Source organism: Cupressus sempervirens, chromosome 3 (genome assembly GCF_028749045.1).
Source record: "Cupressus sempervirens isolate cs-2001-9-10 chromosome 3, ASM2874904v1, whole genome shotgun sequence".
Classification (NCBI taxonomy): Eukaryota; Viridiplantae; Streptophyta; class Pinopsida; order Cupressales; family Cupressaceae; genus Cupressus; species Cupressus sempervirens.
Genome location: NC_143120.1, coordinates 233,472,132 through 233,480,790, shown reverse-complemented (window position 1 = coordinate 233,480,790; position 8,659 = coordinate 233,472,132).

Sequence of the window (8,659 nt, the reverse complement as noted above, 5' to 3'; positions counted from 1 at the left end):
GGGGGGAGTGAATCAGTTATCCAACTATTATCACAATCATTCACTTTAAACAATCTTAACCATATGAGTAATGTTAATTGAAACCACAACAAGATACTCATACACAATTAACACTAGATATGTTAACTAGGGAAGCCCTTGATTAGAGGGAAAACCCTAGTAGGGATGGTACCCACAAGATGATGTACTAATATAAATATTCCTTTTTATTGTTACAACATTCAATATATATGACTCCTTGTTAAGAGACTTTGAATCCTTGTTAGGAGATTCCAACCATGTTAGGAGTTGTGCCAACCTTGTTAGGAGTTGTGGAAGACAATTGAACCCACTGCCCAAACAGCTTCAAGGTTAAGATCAAAGAACCCACTGTCCAAATGATCTCTGTACTATTCCTTGCAAAATAATAGAACTTAAATGTACTTCCTCTATCTCTATCTTGTCAACTAGACTTCTGCTCCTTCAGATCTTGTAACCAGATCTCATACTATGCATCCAATGATCCCTTGGATCACTAACACACATTTAGTAAGCATTCTACTTCTTTTCACACTAAACACTAATACTTCACATTCCACTTGATCCTCTAATCCAAGTTCACATCATAAGCAAGGAAAACAACTTTCTTGTATACTATATCTTCACAATAATTCCTTGAGTCAACCTTGAGGCTTTCCCAATTTATCAAAATAAGATAATTAATTAATTCATAATTACAATAACACTGTCAACTCATAGTCTATACAAAACTTCACAAGTGTGAAACCACATCTTGCGCACATGCTGGCATCACCACATGATTGACCTCTATCACTATGTAACTACACATCTCTTCATTACATCTTAGATGAAAGATAGCGACAGATCATCAGAGCTCTATTTTCCAGTACTGTGTTTCTGCACTACTTCCAATAAATCAAGTGTAACTTCTATATACCATTGACTCAGACTTAGTCCTCTTAATCACATCATTAAGACAACCTTAGGAACATGGCCTCCACTATGCATCATCTAAAACTTCCTCAGCTTCTGCACATACTAAGATACTCCCCCAATGTAGTACCATCAACATTCATGCTAACAAGAGACCTCAAATAAATGACATCCATGTCACACACTTCACTTCAACTTCTTATATGAGATCATCTAAAGTGAGATTGGCCTCTACACCCCTACAAGTCCCACATGCCCACCTGTGTCATCCACACTATACCAACTTGTGTCAGTAGTCTATATTCGCTTGATGGGTGGCTAACCAATCCATGCGCAACACAATGTCATAAGACCCTAAGGATAGGAGGCGAAGATCGACTATGGTGATGAAGGTGCCCAAATCCAACACACAACCACTAACTATGGAATCCACAGTCACCTTGGAACCTGTAGCTAACTCAACCTGCCACCTATCAACCCATCGTGAAGCCACCAACCCACATCACTAAACAAGGGATGGTGTAATAAAAGAATCTAATGCACCAGAATCCATTAAAATAACAAAAGAATTATCATGCAACATAATTGTAGCCTCGACTATGGTACCCTGGTGCTCAGCTTGACAATTTTTAATCATTGAAAATAACCTATGGGATCTTCCTATGTCATCCACAGTAGGTTTAGACATGGCCACACCTTCGCTAGGTCCTGAAGATGTCTTTATGGGACACTCCATTGATTTATGGCCCCACTGACGACATGAAAAACATGCTTCTCCAAAATTAGAACCAAATCCACGTCCACCTTCGGAAGCACTAGAATACGGTTCACTCCCTCTGCAAGAGTCCTACTGATTACTCTGAGATGGATGACTCTGTTGGGACTACTAACCTCGACTCTGGTCATGACCCTTTCCTCCTATGGTACCTAAACTCTGTCCACCCTTTAGTGGATAATGTTGGCATCGTCGCTCCTAACAATCATGACCACCCTATGAGGGTGTTGGTAGAGCTTGACCCTACCCTATGACCTATATCTAAGGAGGTGGTACACTTTGTCCTGTGGTTTGTGTACTATGGCCCTAAGAGCCTGATCTAACACTGACCCCCTAGCCACATTGCTCTTGACAATTCTTGCTTTCTTAGTAGCAAGTACAAGTGTCCTAAGGTAATGAAGATGGACATCCCTAATGATAGAGTCTCTAAGATCCCTAACAAAATGTTGTGTGAGGAGTACCCCGTTGTAACAATAATTGGAGTATTGTCTCAGCCCAAAGAACTACCTCTCATACTGATCCACTATCATATTCCCATGTTTGAGGTCGTGGAACTCATTAGTGCGAGCCTCATAGTACTGTGGAGATAGGAATTTCTCCCTAAACCTCTCCTCTAAGATCTCCTAGGTGAGATCCATTATACTGATCTGGAGCTTCTCACTCTCCATATCTTACAACACAGACCCATTTTCTCTTAATTGAGTAACAACACAACAGGCCTTCATGTTGCTTTCATATGAATGTAAGGAAAACCAATGCCCCATATCCAGTAACCATGTCTCAGCCTTGAGATCTCCTCCTAGGCCATCAAATAGTGATGGTTTAAACCTTTGAAGGTCTCTCATCATATCTATTTGGATGGAATCTTCATCATCCCGACCATGGCCTCTCCTACAGTTATCCTGACTACCAGGTGGTGTGCGAGAACACTCACGCTTATGCCCACGCTCTTCTTCACCTCCATGCTTTGACAGGTGGGAGTCTCAATGGTGGGATCCCTCTTCCTAGCCATGGTCCTATCATTTTTCCTCAACTCAAGGTCCCAAATGAGCTATAATCTCCTGCAATAAAGGAAATAGTGCCCTAACATCTCCCTGATTGTTATCCGCTTGTCCTCCCCCAAATTCCTGACATTCTTCCTCCTGGTGTTAATCTTCATTGTTATTCCATCGGTTGTTGCCCTGACCACTAGGTGTATGTGCAGGAGGCATCAATAAGGAGAAACAAGATAAGGGTCAAATTCATACATAACAATCATATGTGTCACAAGCATATGCTAAAATAAGATACCAATGCACGCAATAAAAATAATATCATAGTGGGAGCATAACACAAAGATCCCAATGTTGCAACATGGGATTTGATACCAGATGTAATACTCGACCGGAGATCCTTGGAACAAGGATAAATAAAAGCCAATTTTTTTTTCAAGCATGGAATCAAACACATCAACATGCAATCGATCAAAAGATCACAACGAAAGACTTAACCACAAAAATCCAAGCAACCAACAAATCTCCAAGCATCACTACCTACTAACGCGTCCAAAACCAACTATGAAAGTTCATGCAAACAAGAAACCAACAATCTTTGATAGGTTGGAACCTAGGAAGGGGCACATCTCAAGAGGGTACCCAAAACACCCTCTGACTCTCAACCAACAAGTCTGGAGATGCTTGTTGTTTTCTTGAGCAAGTCTTTGCAAGAAATCATGTAACAATACTACCGAGCGATACTTTTCCAATATCTTGTGATACTTCTTATAACTACTTGGTGACACTTTTAGGGAGTGCGCAATAGACCTTACTACTACCATGCGATACTTTACCAGTGTTGCACGATAGAACTTATAATTGTCATGTGATACTTTCTAATATCGTATGATATTTCTCCTTAAGGTGTGTCATACTTTTCTAGTATCGCCCAATGCTAAACTTCTATCACCCAGGATTGCAAAGAAATAACTCGACAAACAATCAAAAGGGGAAAAGATTTAGAATCTCCACACTAGGGAGTACCAGATCCACAATAATTGAGGCTCGAACACTCGAATGAATGTAAAACAACCAAGCATGCTAAAAGGGATGAATCAAACACTTAATCACCTAGTCCATAGAATCTAGTAACAATGTAGAAAGATAACATCACAATGACATACATGAGCATAAGTCAACTATCTCTATGAACTGAAATAACATAAATCACATGGAAACATACTTTGGAAGATGCAGAGAACCATGTAAGCATCTAGCTTTGAAATTGAAGAGGGAGAAAGGCCAACTCTATAGGCTGGTCCCCAGCAATGGTAAAGGCAGTTACACCTCCTAACCATGTGGAACACATAGGCCCACTCCCATCGTGTTGATGGAGATAGTGATTTAACCTCAGATACACATAAGACAATCATCCATGGCTAACACTCACTCCAAACAGTATAGAGGACTGAAAACAAGATCATGAAACAATGCAATACAACAGGTCCTGGTCAAACACTCTATGGGTCTACTATGTAGGGAATTTGGTGGAGAGTAAGGTTCTTGGTGTTGCCAAGCTCAATATCATTATGAACTGTACCCCTCAGGAGGCCAATGTGATGTGTCCCTAGATGAATTGTACGAACAATATGATATTTTATTATCTTATTAATTACCCATGAATTTATATAGTTATCACTTAATTAGAAACTTCTTCGTGTACACCTCACCAGGAACATGACCTACGGTTACAAGAGAAGCCCCTCCACACTAGCCTACCCTACATACCCATGCTCATCACATAATGAGTGCTCATAGGAAATGCAGTTTCCCATCCCAACCCTAATGAACATAACTCAACCAACAAATAACCACGAGCTCGGGTCTTGCAAGAAATTTGAAAAATACACGCTCACGTGCTCATGTGTGGGCACACCAACTACACAATTATCATAAATAACAAGGGTTGGATGAGAAATAAAAAGACACAAGCAAACAAATCACTCAACCAACCTATATCAGGGAGTACAGATTCGACATGAATCCCAATGCGATAAAATACAACAAGGGTCAGAAAGATATCCCTAAGATAATTTGGATCCACAACCAACTATGGTGCTAAGAAAACTCAAGAAATCAGGTGACATACAAATCAAGGCGAAAACCCAAAAAGTAAAAAACTTTGAAATTAAAACCCATTTTGCCTTTGGGTACAAAAGAAATGAATATCAAATAAAATATGGGATTGGAGTCTGTATGTGAAAATGACTAGCATGACGGTACAAATCCTTAAACCCTCATCCCAAAAAATAGGGAAATGCTCATACTCGGCCAAACAGGTAGAGCTAGCAACCAGAAATAGAGGGGAACACTAGTTCTCAATCTCCTAACAAACAACTACAAAAATAAGAAGCTAAAATGAAGCTAAAACAGCCTAAAGGGAAAATACGAGAGCCCAATTAGTAAAATAAAAAACCTTGCAGAAACTACCAAAAGTCATAGCAATCCAAGGTCTCCCCAAGCTGGACCCAACGAGACCAACCTCATGAGGATCCCACATCCATAGCTCCTACAATGAACAAAACAATATTTCCTTTTGAAAAGGATTTGAAATTTTCTCTCAAACTCCTATTTCAAAAGTCAAAAAGTGAGGAATAAAATTCCTTTTTTGATATGTATTCACTTTTCAAGTGAATAAAAGGATTACGGTAATTAACCAGATCACCTAGTTAAACCCTTAATCAACCCAAACAAAAATAGGTTATTCCAAGTAATTGGAATTCAACTATGACAAAGCTACCGAGAATTAAATTAAATAAGATAAAGCCCAAAAATTTTCTTTAACCAATAAATCACAATAATCTAAAATAACTTTCGCAATAATTGCGAACCTCTAAATGCACAGACACACTCATTGGTCTAATCACATAATACAAATGAGTCCAGATTTATTAAATCACTAGAGGGTTTAATTAATCAATTAAATTGGATGTGTTGGCCATACATGGACTACATTGGCTAGGTAAGAACAACTAAATTACTAACTCCATGTGTCATTGTCGGGGATATAATTCTTGCACACTAAACAACACGATCAAGTGCAATTGCATATAATAATAATATAGCCAAAGTGATAATTGCATTAAATCATATTAAAATCATCCATTTAAATAACTCACTACATTATAAAACATCTCAAAGCAAGAATGAAGTAAATAGCCATAGAAAAAAATCAAAGTATCCAAAATCCAATAAGTCTGTCATATAATCATAAACATAGTATATGTCCAAATACGAAACAACCAAATATCATCATAAAGCATCATAAAGCATCAATAAGCACCATCGTGCAGATATGATCAAACTGAACATCATAGCATCTAACATCTATGATATTGATAAATCAAAATAAAGTATATGACCATTAGGTCATCTCAAATGTCCTCGAACATAAGTATCAAAGTATCTCTCAAAACCAAAATAACAAAGTATAGAATTCAAACATAGGAGGCACTACAAGTCCTTTAGGAAGTAAACCACAACGATTCTCATAAAAAAGGTGTGACCATTTCTATTGTTGAGGATATAGAGGAGGAAAAGAAAAACAAAGAAAATAGATTAGGGATAGATTAGGTAGGACTTTCTTCAGGGGGAAGTAGGTCGGCTAGGTTGGCTAAGACCACCTTGGCCCCACTATCAAAAGGAAAAAATATTGTTGTACAAGAAGAGGAAAATGAATCCTCTCAACAAAAATAGGATTCTACAATTGAAAAGGATAGTGAAGATCCTACGAGGAGGAGGAACAAGATGATGAGGAGGTCAATTTCCAAAAGGGTAATATTGATTTTCTGGATACATAAGGGAACCCTAAGGATGAGCGTTTTAGTAATGAAGATATGCAAATATCTAAGGAGGGAGTGCAAGGCAAGGGACTCAAGAATACAAAGGGGATTGAGAGAACAACAAGGATATTGTCTTGAAGCTTAAGGAGAACATGAGTTTGCTAGAAAACAAGATGATTGAGAAATGGAAGGAAATGAATAGAGTGGTGATGGGGATGTCAACTAGAAGGTCCAAAATCAAGAAACGACTTCAAATAATTGGAACCATATTGTTGTCCCTAATAAAAATAGTTAATAATGTCCTATATTTTTAAATTTTTGGTTTGGATCTATGTAACCTAGTGGTTCTAAGCTCACTGTCTTCTTATAGTTTAATGGTTACATTTACAAACACTTTTATTAATATTATGATTAAGTAGAGTAGTAGTAAGTTTTGGTTCAAGTTTTTTATTACTCCAAAATAATTTCCAAAATACTTCTTAGAATTACCTAGCTTTCAAGTATACTCTTTAAAAAGTTTTGAGTAGATACAAACAACCTAATTTGTTATATTGAAGTATTACATCTACAAACCTTGTTTGAATTCTCCAAATCTACACGATATTAGATTCCATAATATATTTTTTACAAATATATGATCTATATCCAGTTTTCAATTTAAGAAATGAATTTATGTCAGAATCAAATTAATTTCCTTCTCTTTTTTATAAAATCATAATAAATTTAAGAGAAAAAAATATTGTTGAAGAAATGTAATTTATAGTGGTCCTTTCTTTGAGCCTTATTAGTTCCTGCCTACGGCAGGTAACTTATGCTTTCGCTTAGTCCATTGTATTAATAGCTGCACCAATCAAATTTTAGATTTCATTCATATAGTAATGTTTGCAAAAGGTTTTGTAATTTGCATGATTTTTTGGAATTGAAAAATAAATTTTTTTGAAAATCTTATTGGCTCATGAGGAAAAAGGCAATGAAAAAATTTAATTTTCTTCAACAAAAATACAACTATTTTTTCCAACACCTCTATTAATGCAAGCATTAATTGCAACTTTATCTTTTCTTTTCTTGTGACAAGTGGATAAATTTTATTAAAAAATAATCATTTTCCTAACACCTCATGAATGCATTAATTTCAATTTTACCTTTTCCACATTTGTGACTAATGGACAAACTTTTTTTTAAAAAGACAATCACTTTTAATTGATGTTTATTTTTGTAATTTGTAAAATGCTATTAAATATAGATATTTTAATCAAGTATATGTATTTTAATCAAATATAGACATTTTAACTTTTTTAAATTGTCAATTTCCAAAAATTATTTTTTATATAGCTTAATTTCATATTTATTTTAATTTTAATTTATATATAAGTTTAAATTAGAATTTAGTTTCTTTTATTTTGACATATCTAAACCAATGCTTTTAATAGATTTATTGTTTATTTTTTATTTTTATATATAATTTTTATTATATTGATATTTTTAATTTATACTTTAAAATACATAATACTAATTTTGTATCAATTTTAATAAAGTTCAAATTGTTTAGCTTTGTATATTATCAACTTTATTTATGATAAGTGTGTTTGGTTTTTTTAAAGCATAAATGTTATTTTTAAATTAATTTATGTTTATTTATTTTTATGCATTAGATTTAAGCTTAAGAATATTGTCCACTTTCTTCAATTAGATGAATTTATCACTTAAACAAGATATATCAAACAATTTCATCATTAAAATTAATCAATTTAACTCTTTTTCAAAAATTATATAATTTTATCTATATCTTATATATAATTAGTTCATAAATATCTTTGCTCTCATAAATGTTCTTTACGATGTCATCTAATTTTAATTTACCATGATACTATAATATTTATTTATATATTCTTTTACTATTTTAATTAATATATATCATTGCAGTTATATAATTTAATAATATACTCTATACTCTGTAATTTGATTTAGCTTACCACTATAATATTCTATTTGTTATTACTATTTATTTGTTATTTTATTAAACTAAATACATTATATTTTAACCAAAACCTACTTCAATCAACCATAAAATCATGAAGGCAGGAACTTTGGCGCTTGCGCCCCTTGTTAACTACTAAATCCCATAATCAAACCCC